Below are 16,091 nucleotides of genomic sequence, written 5' to 3' on the forward strand. Positions count from 1 at the left end.
TATACAAATAAAAAAGACTAAAATTACATTGCAAAGACTCTGGAAATTAAACTACCATTATAACCAAAGCCCCCCAAAATAGCCCAAGATCCATGTGCTAAACCTAAAGAGGATGATTGTCTACTAAAATAAAATATTTAAATAGTATCCAGAAGTACCTAAAATAATAATCAAGTGTAGAGGTTGCAATAGAAAATCACCCATCATACTAAAAATCAGGAAAATCACAACTTGAAATGAGAAAAGACTCAATTGACAAGACCTCAACAAATTAGGTGGTTGGGACAATCTGAAGGATTTAAAATCAACCATCAGAAAAGTTTCAACAGTCACAAATTCTCCTGAAACAAGTGACAAGATTATGTCTTACCAAAGAAGTAGAAATTATAAAAGGGAATTAAATGGAAGTTATAGAACAAAAAACAAATAAACAAACAAAAAACAATAACAAGTAAAAACAAAAACAAAAATTTCAACATATGGGCTCAACAGAAAAAGGAGGCAACAGAGGAAAGAACTTGTGAACTTGAAGATGAACAATGGAAATAGTCCAATATGAACAATAGATGAAGGAAAAATGCAGAGAGTGCCAGGACCCTGTGAGATAATAATAAAAGATCCAACATTCATATCAATGCAGTCTTGAAGAAAAAGAGAAAGAAAGAGGAATGAAAGTACATTAGAAGTAATAATGGCTGAATGTCCCAAATTTTATGAAAGACACAAAGAATTTGAAGATGAGTGAACCTAAATCAGATAAACCCAAAGGAATCCACATCAAGAGCCTTTAGTACTTTTCCAAGATATTTCAAAGATATTCCATGCAAATGAAAACCAAAATAAATGAGAAGAAGCTACGAGGTCACTATATAATAAAGGAGAATAGAGAACCCAAGAATAAACCTATGAATATATAGTCAACTAATATAGCCAATCAACTAATACATACAGATAGACATGCAGACAACTAATTTTTGACAAAGGCTCCAAGAACACATATAGTCTCTTCAATAAATGGTGTTTGAGAGTGGGCCTCTGGGTGACTCAGTGGGTTAAGCCTCTGCCTTCGGCTCAGCTCATGATCTCAGGGTCCTGAGATTGAGTCCCACATCGGGCTCTCTGTTCGGCAGGGAGCCTGCTTCCTCCTCTCTCTCTCTGCCTGCCTCTCTGCCTCCTTGTGATCTCTCTCTGTCAAATAAATAAAAAAATAATCTTTTAAAAATAAATAAATAAATGGCATTGAGAAAATTGGATATCCACACCGAAAAAAAAAAAATGAAAGAAAAGAAAGAAAGAGAGAAACTAAACCTCTATCCTACACCACTCACAAAAATTAGCTCAAAATTTATAAGACTTAAATATAAGACCTAAAATTGTAAAAGCCTAGAATAAAATATTAGGGGGACATCATCTTGACATTGGTCCTGACAATTAATTTTTGTATTCAACTCCAAAAGAACAAGTAACAAAAGAAAAAAATAAGAAATGGGATTAATTTAAACTAAAAAGGTGTCTGCACCGAAAAAAAAAGTTACAATGTTTAATGTATACATTAAAAATTATGTATAATTATATATATAATCTTAACAATAATAACATTACGTAGATATATATTTATCAGATGAAAGAAAATATTTGTGAACCATATATCTGACAAGGGGTAATATCCCAAAATACATTAAAAATTCCTACAACTTAGTAACAAAAAATAAACAACCCGATTTTAAAATGGACAACCTGATAGACAACCCTATGTCTTTCCAAAAAAGACATACAAATGACCAACATGTGTATGAAAAAGTGTTTAACATCAGTAATTATCAGAGGAATCTAAATCAAAACCACAATGAGATATCATCTCATACACTTTAGGATGCCAACTATGAAAAAGTCAAAAGATAACAAGTATTGGCAAGGATGTGAAGAAAAAGGAATGCTATACACTGCTAGTGGTAATATAAGTTGTTTCAGCCATTGTACAAAATAGTACTGAAGTTCACCAAGAAATTAGTAACAAAACTACCATACGATTCAGCAATCCCACTTCTGAGCATATATTCAAAGGAAAGAAATTCCCTGTCTGCAAGAAATATCTGCCCTTCCAGGTTCACTGAAGCAATCTACACAGTAACCAAGATATGGAAACTACCTAAGTTCCCATCAATAGATGAATGGGTAAGGAAATTGTGTGTATATATAGTGGAATATATATATTAAATGAATATTATACAATTTTATAAAATAAAGACATCCTACCATTTGTGGTAAAATGGATGCAAAGACATTATTCTAAGTGAAGTTAGTCAGATACAGAAAAATAAATGCTGCATGATCTCACTTATGGGTAGAATATAAAAAGTCTAACCCATAGTAACAAAGAGTAAAATGATGGTTAATGTACAATGGTGATTATAATTAACAATAGAATGTCCTATACTTGAAATTTGTAAAGACTATATTTCAGGGGCACCTGGGTGGCCTAGTTGGTTAAGCATCTTTATTTTGGCTCAGGTTATGATCTCGGGGTCCTGGGATTGAGCCCCACATAGGGCTCTGTGCTCTCTCTCCATCTTTTTCTGTTCCTCCCCCGCCTCTGCTTGTGTGCTCTCTCTATCACTCTCTAAAATAAAAAATTTTGTTTTTAAAAAAGGTAAGTAAAGCAATATTTTTTGGAAAAAATAGTGTATGTATATTTAACTCTTTATGTGTTTTTTTTTTTACTCTTCATGAAAGTTTGTTTTAATCAACATTTCTATTTTTAGATCATTTCTTTTTCAATCCAGTTTTAATAAATAGTACTGAGAAATGCCATATCCTTTATCTAGTTTCATCAAATGGCAACATCTTGCAAAATCATGGTACAATTTCACAACTAGGATGGTGACATTAATATAGGCAAGATACAGAAACATTCTGTTACAAGAATCCCTTATGTTTCACTTTCATAGCTACATCATTTTCCCTTCTGCCACTACTCCTGCCACCCCCATTCCCATCCTTCAGCCTAGAATTTATTAATCTGCTCTCCATTTCTATAATTTTGCTATTTCAGAAATATTATGTAAGTGGAAACATGCATTTTGTAATATTTTGAGACTGATTTATTCACAAAGCATAATTCTCTGGAGATCTATCTAAGTTGTTGCATATATTAGTAATCTGTTCCTTTTCATAGTTGATTATTACTCCAATACATGAATGTGTCTTAATTGGTCAGCTTTATTGACTTTAAAATTAATTTTATTAAGTCTAATGACAGCATATTTTGCATTCACCCAGGGAAAGGTGAAGAAACTGGCACAAAAAAAAAAAAAATTTTAATGCCTAAAAGAAAAATCTCTGCCCAGAATTCTTTATTGGCTAAAAGTTTTTTGTTTGTTTGTTTGTTTGTTTGTTCATTTGTTTGTTTTTTCCCAGACAAAAAGAAGAAATGGGGCACGTGGGTGGCTCGGTTGTTAAGCATCTGCCTTCAGCTCATCTCATGATCCCAGGGTCCTTAGATTGAGCCCTGCATTGGGCTCCCTGCTGCACAGGAAGATTGCTTCTCTCTCTCCCACTCCCCCTACTCATGTTCCCTCTCTTGCTGTGTCTCTCTGTCAAATAAATAAATAAAATCTTAAAAAAAAAGAAGAAATGAAGACATTCTCAGATGAGACTAAAAGAATTTGTCACCAGCAGATACACCATTAAAAAAAAATTGTCAAGAATTCTTCAGAGATTAATAAAAAAGAGGATCTTGGAATATCAGGAAGAATGAACATTGTAAAGAGGAATAATATGAATAAATATGGATTTCCTTCTCTTAATGAGTTTCTAAAATTATGCTTAAATTGAAGAAAATTATAACACTATGTGATGTAGCTCTAACTGTATTTACAGGAAACATTTAAAACAATTATAAATGAAAGGATGTAAACAAGTATTAAGGAAGGTAACTTTTCTATACTTCACTTGAATTTTTAAAATGATGACACTGGTATACTGCAGTAGGTTATTCAAGTATAATATAATGGCCAGAGAAATCACTAAAAACCCATACAGAGATATACTCAAAAACACTGTATATGAATCAAAATTGATCTATAATAATTTTTTCACTAACCCATAACAAGGTAAGAAAATAAAACCAAAACATGAAAACAGAGAACAATGAGAAAACAAAAAATAAATTAGTAGTCATAAGCTACAAACATCACCATAATTACATTAAATATAAATGATCAAAATACAACAACTAAATGACAGAGACAGGCACAGCAGTTAAAACACATGAACAAATATATACTGTCTACAAAAAATTCTTCTCAAATATAACAATACAGATTACTTGAAAGTAAAATGAATGAACATTACAGCAAATATTAATCAAATGAAGGCAATAATGAGTATATTAATATCAGATAAGGTAAACTCCAAAGTCAGAACTATCACTCTAATCACATATTTTGCAGCTCTGTTGTTCAGTTTATATACATTTTGGATTACAGTGTGCTCTTGGTGAACTGACCCTTTTTATATTCATGTAATAGCATTTTTTCCTGGTGATAGTTAGTATGATGGTAGTTAATAATAACTAACATTTGTAGTCAGTGTATTTCCTACTAGGCATTGAGCTAATAGCTTTCTATAGATTATCTCAGAGAATATTAATAATGACCTAATCAATAAGCACTCTCATTATCCCCATTCTACAAATGAAAAACAGGTCTAGAAAAGTGGCTCACCCAGCATCACATAGGTAGTATCAGGATTCAAACTCAGCCTAAATCTGAGTCTCTCTAAATCACTGTAATGTACTGGCTAAGAGCTCAGCAAAGTTTCACTGTAGGGAAAGATATTCCAAGAATCAACACTAACCTTAGAGAACAAAAAAGTTTAAAAGCACCGGTCTGGTCAGTGAAAGTAAAAAAAGTTTAAAAGCACTGGTCTGGTCAGTGAAAATAAATACTCCAGTTCTGATTAATTCTATGATACCCTTAAAGAGTGAGTGAAAGCATAGTTGTAAATTATGTAAGGAGCCTATAGTAAGAAATACACATGAAAAACTTTGTATTTATGCTGGCAGGTGATAAGGAACAGAGATAGGATTCTAGTGTCACAGGAATGTAACATAAATTAAACAAACAAACAAACACCTCATGGGGTACCTGGGTGGTTCAGTCAGTTAAACACTTGACTTTGGCTCAGATCATGATCTCAGGGTTCTGGGATCCAGCCACGGGTGGGACTCCTCACTCAGTGGGGAGTCTGCTTCCCTCTCCCTCTCCCCCTCCCCCCTTTTGAGCTCTCTCTCTCTAATAAATAAGCAAAACCTAGAAAAACAAAACAAAACAAAAACCCTCGCACATAGGAATGTAATCAAAATCTGGTTTTGTTTCTCACTGCTGCTGACTATTGTTAATAAGATACAGTCCTTCCATATACATGCTTATTGCTACATTAAGGATGAAAAATTAATTCCTGAATGAATCAAGAGCAAAAGGGTAGACAACAGAGCTACAATTCCAGGTATTAGAACATCAAAAAGAGAAATTAAATCAATAATTCAAGATTCCTGGGAGGAATAAAAGCTGTGCTCCATGGAGAAACAGAAGTGAAGGGTGGAGATAGCTGTGTTCCAAGGAAAACAAAAATGAAACTGATCCACAGAGAGTAAAACTAGGGATGGCAGGTGTGCTCCATGGAGAGTATGTGGGGAGTGAAACCTGCAGCCTATGAAAAGGAACAGTAGGAGTGTATTTGTCTCCTAATCCATGCAATACCTCTGGGAAATGAGAGTGAATAACAAAAATAGTCCCAAAATAACCGAGAAATGAACAGAAGGAGAAAAGCTTGAATCAGTGGATGGTAGGCTTGAACTAATTTAGGGACAAAGGAAAACACTGCCAGATGAATTGGAGTTTAGGGTGCCATAACACAGAAATGCCTCCTGGAGAGGAGGCAGAAGTTTGATTTACCAGAAAGCCCTTGACAGATCAGAACACAGGTGTGAAAAGTAAACTGGAAAACATGAGGATTTATGTCTGTTTATAGAGTAGCATAAACAGTCCCCACTAACAACCCACTACTACCACCACCAGGATGCAAAGAGTTCCTGGAAACTGCACTGCCACAAAATAAAGTGGACAACCATTTCTTAAAGCATTAGCTAGGAATGGCTTTATAGCTAAGTGTGGCTCTGGCATTGGAGAATAAAGCTTTCCCCCAACATGGTAGCAATCAGGAGTTCCCATCCAATGGACAGCTTCTTACCTGTCTATCCCAAAGTGTATTCTGCCCTGGCACCAAGCCCAAGACACTAATTCAATAAGCAGTTGTTTGGACACCAGTGCATCTGTACAGTGCTGGAGGATACCTCTGCTCTTAGAACCAGCCAATGAGGAAGATACTGCCACTATCTCAACTTTGCAAATGTGCTTTGTGTGTGTCTTCAGAGTCCACAGCTACTGAATGTGAATGTATTCGCAGCTCAGTGAAGCTTCTCCATGGCATTACTGCCCCAGCATCCATTTAGTTTGGCCAAGTGGCCATGAAGAACCTGAAACTGACATTAGCTCCCTTGTACAAGTGCAGCCCATAGAATCACAAACTTGTAAGTTCCTGATATGAATCCCTAAACAGTCCCTGCCTCCCAGTGCCTATATGCCTTGTGTGTCATTTAGATAAGACCCCAGTGGTTCTTACCTTCTTTTGGTTTGAATTGACCAATCCAGCTCTAGCCCAGAAGCTCCAAAGCACTCCACCCATGGATCCTAATAAAGACATGCATTGCAGGTCTCTTATTTTTTTCTCTGTCTATGCTCTGCCTTGACCTCCCTGTATAGCCCCTTGAAGAATGCAGTGTCCTTCCTCCAGGACCTGTGAGTAACAACCTCCTGTATTTTTAATTTGTCTTGTGCTGTTGTTGAACCATGGCTCACCATCTGGCACCCTGTTCTCTGCTTAACAAGTGTTAATTTAACAAAGTCATAACAGATGAGAAAGTCAAAGATCTCATTTGCAAACAATTGATAGCCTAAAAATAATTGGTTTAGATAAACAGAAACAACTGAGAATACCCAAGAAAGCGTTGAAAAAATTGTAAGTGCCATCCTCAATAAGATTTAAAGAGTGTTTGCATTTATTAACTAAGAGAATAAGAAAGAAAATTTGTGTATAAATGTAGGATTGCTAAAACAAAAGTGCCAATAAGAAGGGCAGAATATGAAATTAATATTTAAAAAGGCCCCTAAAAAGCAAGGACATTAAAATATAAGAGAAAAGAAATATAAAAGATGTATATGAATGGGTCAAACTCTGACTAATAGGAGTTTTCAGCAGAAAAGATGGAAGAAATAAAGAACCACAAAAAGTTCAGTAGTTGGGGCGCCTGGGTGGCTCAGTGGGTTAAGCCGCTGCCTTCGGCTCAGGTCATGATCCCAGGTCCTGGATTCGAGCCCCGCATCGGGCTTTCTGCTCAGCGGGGAGCCTGCTTCCTCCTCTCTCTCTGCCTGCCTCTCTGCCTACTTGTGATTTCTCTCTGTCAAATAAATAAATAAAAATCTTAAAAAAAAAAGTTCAGTAGTCAAAAAAAAAAAGATAAACATTTAGGTTGAAGGGGATGAATGATAAATAGGAAAGATGAAAAAAAAAGTGATACAAAACAAGACATCTTTATTAAATTTTAGAGAAGCAAAAATCCTTAGATCCTGAGATCCAGAGATATAAAAGAACACAAAACAGCTCTCCTACAAAGGAATTCAAATCACACTGCTCTGAGACATCTCATTTATCAGAATGGATTCTGAAAGGCAATGAAACAGTGTTTGCAAGGTTATAAAGAAACTGATTTGAACTTAAAGTTCTTTATCCACCAAACTATTAATCATGTATGAGGGCAAAAATAAAGACATTTCACCGATCAAGGACTCAGAAAGTTACCTCCCATCCTTCCTCCCTGCAGAAATAACTTGAATAAGCATTCCAGAAAAATGAGCATGACAACAAAGAAAGGGGAAAGAAGGAGTTTCAGAAGGCAAAGTCTAACCTAGAAGTGCAGTTCAGGGATATCCCAGGAGGACAGATTTGCAATCAATCCCAACTGAGGCAAGAAGAGAGAGTTAGGCTTCTCTGTCTCCCAGAAAGGCTGGATGCTCGCAGTTGAAAGACCTGAGATAACTTTTACAATACAGCAAAGGTATATTATCCTTTGTGAATAAGAAAAAGAGATGAAAACTCCAGGAAAAACAGCTGATCAAGAAACTGATAGTCCAAATGTAAAGCAAGGTACTGAAAGACATGATTTGAAGCAACTTATGGGCATAAATACAAATATAATCCCAGTGCACTGGTTCTACAGAGAATGAGCAGAATATGCATAACCTGTTATATTGGAAGCACCAACAAATGGTGGCTACCATTGCTATCATCATCATCATCATCATCATCATCATTATTGTTATTACTGGTATTATTACCTCTTAGGACCTAGTTAGGTTTTAAAATAAGTTAGCACAGTATTCTTTGGAGGAGACTTCCCTCAGTTATTTTTCACCTTTCTCTATCTTGTATCTCTTTTTACTCTTCTTGGATATCAAATAAACTTTTTGAAAAGAAAATATATGATATTTGGGGTGCCTGAATAGCTCTGTTGGTTAAGCATCTGCCTTCGGCTCATGTTGTAATCCCAGCATCCTGGGATTGAGCTCTCCATAGTGGGGAGGGGGCGGGTACCTGCTCAGCAGGAAGTCTGCTTCTCTCTCTGCCCCTCCCCCCGTTTATGCTCACTCTTTCTCTCTCCCTCTAGCACACACATGCTCACTCTCTCTCAAATAAATAAATAAATAAATAAATAAATAAATAAATAAATATGACATTTAGAATACATTTTGGGAGTGATTTCCAAGGAATTTTAAAAGTGTTTTTTAATATGCAAAAAATTATAAATAACAGAAGTATTGTCTTTGTTCTTTTCATGTTTTGTTATTGTTTTAAATTGTGAAATATTTTAAGCATAGAGAAAATATCTAAAGACACTTATGTCTCATCTCCAAAATATGTCATGTTATTATCTTGACACAAAACAATCCAACTCACACCCTTGCCCCTCTGTTCCTCTCAAGTATTCTGACCTAATGTCTGTGTATGATTTTCTCTTGAAAGTTTTTATAACTGTACTAAGTATGCATGTGTCCACAATATTATACATCAGTATATCATTGCTATGGTTTTTAAAATTTACATAAATAATGACTCCAAGTTGTATATATTTTCAAGTGCTTCATTTACTCAAGACTTAGATAATTTGAAACATTTATACCATGTTCATTTGTTAAGAGCATGTTGTTTGGTTAAATGTCCATATCTTCTCATGCCTTTGAAGCACAACCCTTAGTCTGGCCGTAGGTCAAGATCTGGAAATGATGAAGATGCATCTTTATTCCATTTTTGAAATGCCAGGATTCACTGACCAGGGCAGGCTCTGAAGAAGTCCTCAGAGCCTGTACTCCATAGTCATGATTAATGTATTGCTGATGTCCACACTAGATTCTTGCCCAACCTGGGAGCACTGGTGTCACCCAGAGACGAGGGACTGCCCTCTCATCTTTAGCACTGGGCTCTCCTATGAGTCAGCAAAGGAATTTGTAGACAACATGATCTGGCAGAAAAGGCATTAGGAAATGAAAAAGCATTAGAAAATCCTTCTTGTCAAGCAAATCTCTCACCACCAGCTTCCTACAGATACCATAAATCTCACCATGCAGGACCCATTCTTAGAAAACTATTCTTTATGGAACTAGCATAAGCATTAAGCTCAATCAACCAATAGTACCTTATTTAAAATAAATTAATATGAACTGCTTTTGGAGTAGCTCCATGCTGAACGAACAGGACATAGGTGAGTTTGGACAGAGGAAATGATAGAGAAATATGGAACAACCTGTCTGAGAAGTTCAGCCAAGTGGGGGTTCCTGATAGCCAAGTGACCCATGGGGTGCCCCCTTTAAAAGATGGTCTTCGTTTATTTAGTGTGGATGGGGATATATTATTTCCATTGACATATTTAATACTTCCATTTTGGGGGGATCTAGATAAGAGATTATTGCATGTATTTTGCATGTGATTTTTCTGAACCAATTCCATTCTTAAGGGGCAATATTTAAAAGTTTGGAAATTATATAATCATAGTATATAAATATAATTTATATCATTTTACAAAGATATAATATAACAACAGAACATTATATAATATGATGAATAATTTTTTAAGAAAGCTGTATTATAGTATGGATTATTTAACTCCAAAATTTTGACTGTTACTATTCATATTGGGTAACAGGGAACTACAGAATGGGTCATACAGCCCAATTTGGAGCATTTCCCAGGCAAATTTCTTGAATGGTTGCCAAAATACTTAAGGTCCAGGCAAGACTAGGATACCTTTATTCAGTTTTAAAATTTCCAATAACATGTTTTTATGAACTATGCCATATGTATGTGTGTGTGTGTGTGTGTGTGCGCGCAGATGTGTGTATACAAGGAGCATATCAGAAATTCAGAGGAACAAAATTGCTTAAAAAGAAACCAGTTTTATTCTTATAGTTGATATATAATCTGTTGAAATGAAAAAGAAAGATATTCAGATACAGTTGTGTCTCTTTGCCAGGAAGGCTTTACAAACAAGCTGAAGTGTTCAGAAAAATAATTTACTCTGTTTGAAAGAAATAGGGTGATTTCTACTATACAGATGTGATCACTGAAGCCTTGGCCTGGCTTCTTGGTGCTGTCAGAACAAAGCCTCCTCCCCAGAATGGAATGTGGTCCTTGTGACTTGCTTGTCCTAGCAGGTTGGTAGCTCATTTCTATCTACACCATCTCATCCCTGACAACTCACAACTCTTCACCGTGGGAGGCACCCCTTGGCCAAGATGGCTACAATTTCTCCTTCAAGATTCCACTGTGGCAATGCCATTTCTTCCAAGAAGCCTTCCCTGACTGCCTGTCCCCAGAGTTCAGCAGGTTCATCCATGCTTACTACACTCTAATAACCCTTTACATCAACAGCAAATGCCAGGCTTTTGTGGACAGGAATCTTCTTGCTTATCAATATGTCCTTGAGACTTTACCCATGTCTAGCCACAGTAGACATGCCATTCTTCTGTTTTCACTGAGTGAATAAGTGAATGAGTATCGGTAAAACATGACCATGAAAGCCTGAGGAAACAGAGGGAACCTCATGGAGGCTGGAGGAGAGGTGGAAGGGATGTTTGATGGTTGCTGCAGAGATGATGCTCCCCAGAAAATGTACCAGCTGAGACAAGGCAAGATTTTAGGAAAGAGAATCACAAGGCAGAGGACAGTCAACTTCCCTGGATCATAAAGGCACAGGCTGAGGAAGTTTCCAGAGCAGCAAGTCCATTCCAGAAATGTTTTAAGGCAATTCTCCCATTGAAGTAAATTAAGAATAAAGAAAAAATTGTAGACTTAAGGAAGTACAGGTCAGACTAATCCTAGACTTCAGGAAGTGCTGCACAGGTGGCAACAGGTTGGGCATCAAATGTAGATGACAACACTGTCATCCTAAAGCCTGGGGAAGGATCTTGTTTGTTCTAAAGAAAGAGAGAACACATTAGGAGATTAAGTTTGCAGGAAGTGCCATACCATGAACTTTGTACAGTTGTGTTTCATAAGCACAAGTTATCCTATCCTCAAAAAGTGTAAACTGTGTCCCACCCAAAATACAGCCTAGGTCCAGTATTCCAACATGGGGACCTGGTGACAGAAACAAATGGGAAGGTGAATTGAAAGACATCAAATTCAGTATATACTCTACAGGGAAGAAAGGATCCTCAGGGAAGACCTGATGTCATAAATTTGTCATTTTAGATAGCCAACAGGAGCTTTCTGGATGCCACTCTCTGAGTAGAAAAAGTATGTATTAACGTAAGACTTGTTAAGATTTACTAACTTAGGGAATTTGTGTTTTCAAAATGACTCAATTTCATAGAACAACTGGTGTAGGTTGGTTGGTAACCTAGAAAAGGAAAGTGATCTATTTCCTCTGTTTAAACTTTTTCCCAAACATGTAATCTATGGCTGCAACAGAGATGATATTGTTAATTGTCGTAGTTTATATCCACTGAACAATTGCAATATATCAATCAAATGCAAAAAGTCCACAATGCTTCAGATAAATGTAATCCTCACAACAATCCTACAATGCAGATATTTTATTATCCTCTTAATATGCAAGACTGAAATCAGAACAGACTGATGAAGGAACTTTCCGAAGTCATGCAACTGGCAAGAGACAAAGCCAGGAATCAGAGCCATCTCACCTTACTCCAGAACCCATGTGCTAATGATTGCACTATTCTGCCTCCCAAATTCAAATTTATGTATAAACCTGTGAGAAGAATTATTTTGATTTTTTTGTTTGCTTTTCTGGGAACTACTATAATGGAAGAATATTTAAGTTGTAAGCAGCTGGAATGATTACTGTTTTGGTTTGGGGATTCGTCTATGTATCTATAGTTGCCAAATGTGGGGTCAGGGATAGTTTCCTTATGAGCTGGATTAGCCTTGCATCTTTGGAAAAGTGATACTCACAGAGACTTGAGGATGGAGTAATCCAATGTTGCAATGTCTGTTTTTATTTATTGTTGAATTCCACTTCCTGGCACTCTGCCTGTCACCCACGTAAACATACATGTTTACTGAATGATTGGACTGAATGAGTGAACTGCAGGCATTTCATGTATGCTGATGAAAGGTGTTCCAGATTGTACTTGCTCAAGTAGAACCTCCAGCCCCAGCCAGGTAATGATCTTTCCTCAGATCACCAATCTGAAAAGGAACTGGTCCAGCTGAGATAGTCCTGAGCATATTTTAGAACCAAATTGTTCTTATCTCACCTGTGGGGATTCAGATGCAAGAAATTTCCTACTTTTTAAGCCTTAATCTCTGTACATAAAGATGTGCCCTTTCTAGTCTTTTACAGGATGTGCAATTTTGAAGAGCATACTTATGACAATAAAAGGTTTGGTTATATTGTTGCATATGGTCTGGTAATAGAACTGTCTTCACTAAACTTGTTTAAGAAACTTGGTTAGATAAGCTTATGAGGATCCTATCTGACAAGGAAAGTGGACAGATAGGGATGACTTCTTGCAGAAGCTCAACTGAATTAAAAGCACTATTGATTTGATTCACTTCTGAACTGGAGGGTGTGTGCAGAAGAAGTATTCAACTCATTGTTTCCAGATGGAGACACGGAGGCAATGATTGGAAAAGCCGCCTCTCCTGGAGCAAAATCCTTACTTATACCTGCTTCTTACTTCTAGTATGCCTTCAAGGTTGGGAATTAAATTCGCTTTCGTTATTCCTAGTGACCTTCTCTTTGGAGTATATTCTGCCACTGATGCTGGTGGCCAGGTAAGATTGAGGATCTTTCCTAAGACAAACAGAATGATGTTAAGTCTTAGTTCATCGGGTTAAAAGACTAGGTATGTGGTTTGAGCCCAAGGCCTTAGCTTGTAGTAAAACTGATCTTCTCTGCCTAAATTTATTTTATCCTAATTGCAATCACTGCAGTTAACTTATTAAGGATTTGGAGATTTAGGATTTAGTCCTAAACAGTAACTGTTCCCTTGGGAACTCACATCATGCACAAGCCATATGACCTCAAGCTTATTATTTAATCTAAGCTTGTTTATTCATCTGTAAAATGTGTGAGCACTTAATGAGAGAATGTTTGCAAAAGTATAAACTGTAATGTGCTCTTGCTATTAGTAACTTTCACAAAGTGTTTGCCATTTGGTTTCATGTGAGAAGTTCCAAAATTTGATGATAGTAGTTTTACCAGCATCTAACTATAAAGAAGCTGCCTAGATATAGTTGATTTGTCTAGAACTTGTTACAGATAAATACCTACTCCCTAACCTACCCTTCACCAACACTCAACTTGCTAGTAATTAACAGCCTTAAAAAGCAAGCTATTTTATTCACTTGCCTCAGCAAAGATAAGAATTTGATGTTAGAATTATTGCCTGTGAATATTTGCTGTTTTCTTCCTTCTTTTCTTCATTCTTCAAAAATAAAATGACTTTCTGAGTTTTTTTCTACGATTCTTTACACACTTGCTTATTTTAAAATCACAAAGGCAGAAATTACTGCCACTCTGTTTTGTTCATAGAAGTATATGTTATTAGAAATGCATTCATGAATGAGTGTAGCAATTCTAAAACTCTGAAAGCCAGATAAGATTGAATTTTGGCTTGCAGAAATCAAAGACAGTGGTTGATTCAAAAACAGATTATCCATGTTTATAAAAAATATATGACTGCTATACACTGTTGGGTGTATAATAGTTGAGTAATCAAATATCATGTGTTCCAATAGTTATTATGCAAATATTTTTAAAGATTTTATCTACCTCAGCATAGATTTTTGGATTAAGAAAGTAACAACAGTCTCTTTATAGATTTGGAATGATTATGAATCCATACTGCCCTCTGGTGGAAACTTTTTTCCAAAAATTAATGTCAATCTTTTAGAATAGTTTCTTCCAATAAACAAACTACGGAATTTTAGCATCTCTTGATCTCTTTAATTTTTAAGTAGGGCTACTTACTTAAAGGTGAACTTTGGTATGTGTCTTAGTATATTTCTCTCAAAATATCACTGATATATAGTTGAGGTAATAAAATATGTGAAATGGAAGAACTGTTCTTAAATTATATATATGTAATATAATTTATATATTATCTATAATTTAACATATATGTACTATACATATATGTTTTAAAATAAATATGCTTTAAGACTTTCCTTTCCATATTGTTGAGGAGGAAACATTTTTCTTCTACTCTTCCAGTTTCTTTGACAGATTAACAGATGAAAGAAAAAATCTAATTATATATGTGTAGGAGCTCTGTAAGAATATGAGATCCTCAGGCACTCAGACAATAGAGGCTTATATATCATCCTGAGATAAGGAGAAGGGATAGAGACCTGGGACTTCAAATGGGAGGAAAACAATCCATAAGGAGATGGGAAGAGCAAATGTTTGATAACCAGATGTTTGCCATGTCACAGAGAGAGAGAGAGAGAAATTGATCCCCAAGACCTGCCCAGTTCCCTCCAGCTTACCACACTTAGCTCAGACTCTGTAGTCATCTCTGATGATAGCTCTCTTCCTGGACCAGTCTTCTATTTAGGTTCGTTAGGCAGATAAGAGGGAGGTAAAAGTTCTTCCTGAGTCTCTTGGGCCTTCATTGACATCAGCTCAATGTAAGCCACATGCTGAAGTTGTACATTGTGGAGACGCTCATTCTGAATACCTTCGTTATACTTCTATTTTCCAGTTAATATTTTTTCATATATGAAATGTTTAATACATTTTACAGAATTATAAAATAAGGCATATCACCAAGATGTACAATATTGTCCACCAATCCTCCTGAGGCCTTTCCTGAACCAAAATGATGGCAATTTAACCGATCTATTTAGAATTTGATGAAGACATTACAGAACAATTTAAAGAGAAAGTACTTTAAAGAATGGGCTGCCTAGATTTGAAAATCATGGGTTAGCTTGCTTTCTAAAAACATGATCTTGGGCAAATACTATAAATCACTTTCAATTTCCTCATCTTGAAAGTATGCATAACATTTATAGAACCACTACAAAATGTGTATAATAATATATATTTTACAGAATGAGATGATGTACACACAGATCACCCAGACTTCTCTGGAATAAAGTAAGTGCTCACCAGCTGTCAGTTCCTTTATCTTCCTTCTCCTTGAGCTACAGTTCTCACAGAATATAGCTTCAAAAATTGGCATATATTAGGCACTCAATAATATTGTTAAATGAATGAATAATTTTACAAATGATGGTTGCAAGTGGGAAAATTTCAGCATATTTCAGGGTCTGTTTCCAGCCCAAATGCTTTCACATTCAACATATTAAAGGAGTTCTAACTGAAACAAAATTTTTAAACTATGGATTTGTGTCATTGTTCCTGAAAGCAGTTGAATATATAATACATCTTTTCTTATTCTTTGTTTGGTTTCCATGGAAACTGGTTTGGAAGGTGAGATTTTTAT

The sequence above is a fragment of the Lutra lutra genome, chromosome 4 (assembly GCF_902655055.1).
Source record: "Lutra lutra chromosome 4, mLutLut1.2, whole genome shotgun sequence".
Lineage (NCBI taxonomy): Eukaryota > Metazoa > Chordata > Mammalia > Carnivora > Mustelidae > Lutra > Lutra lutra.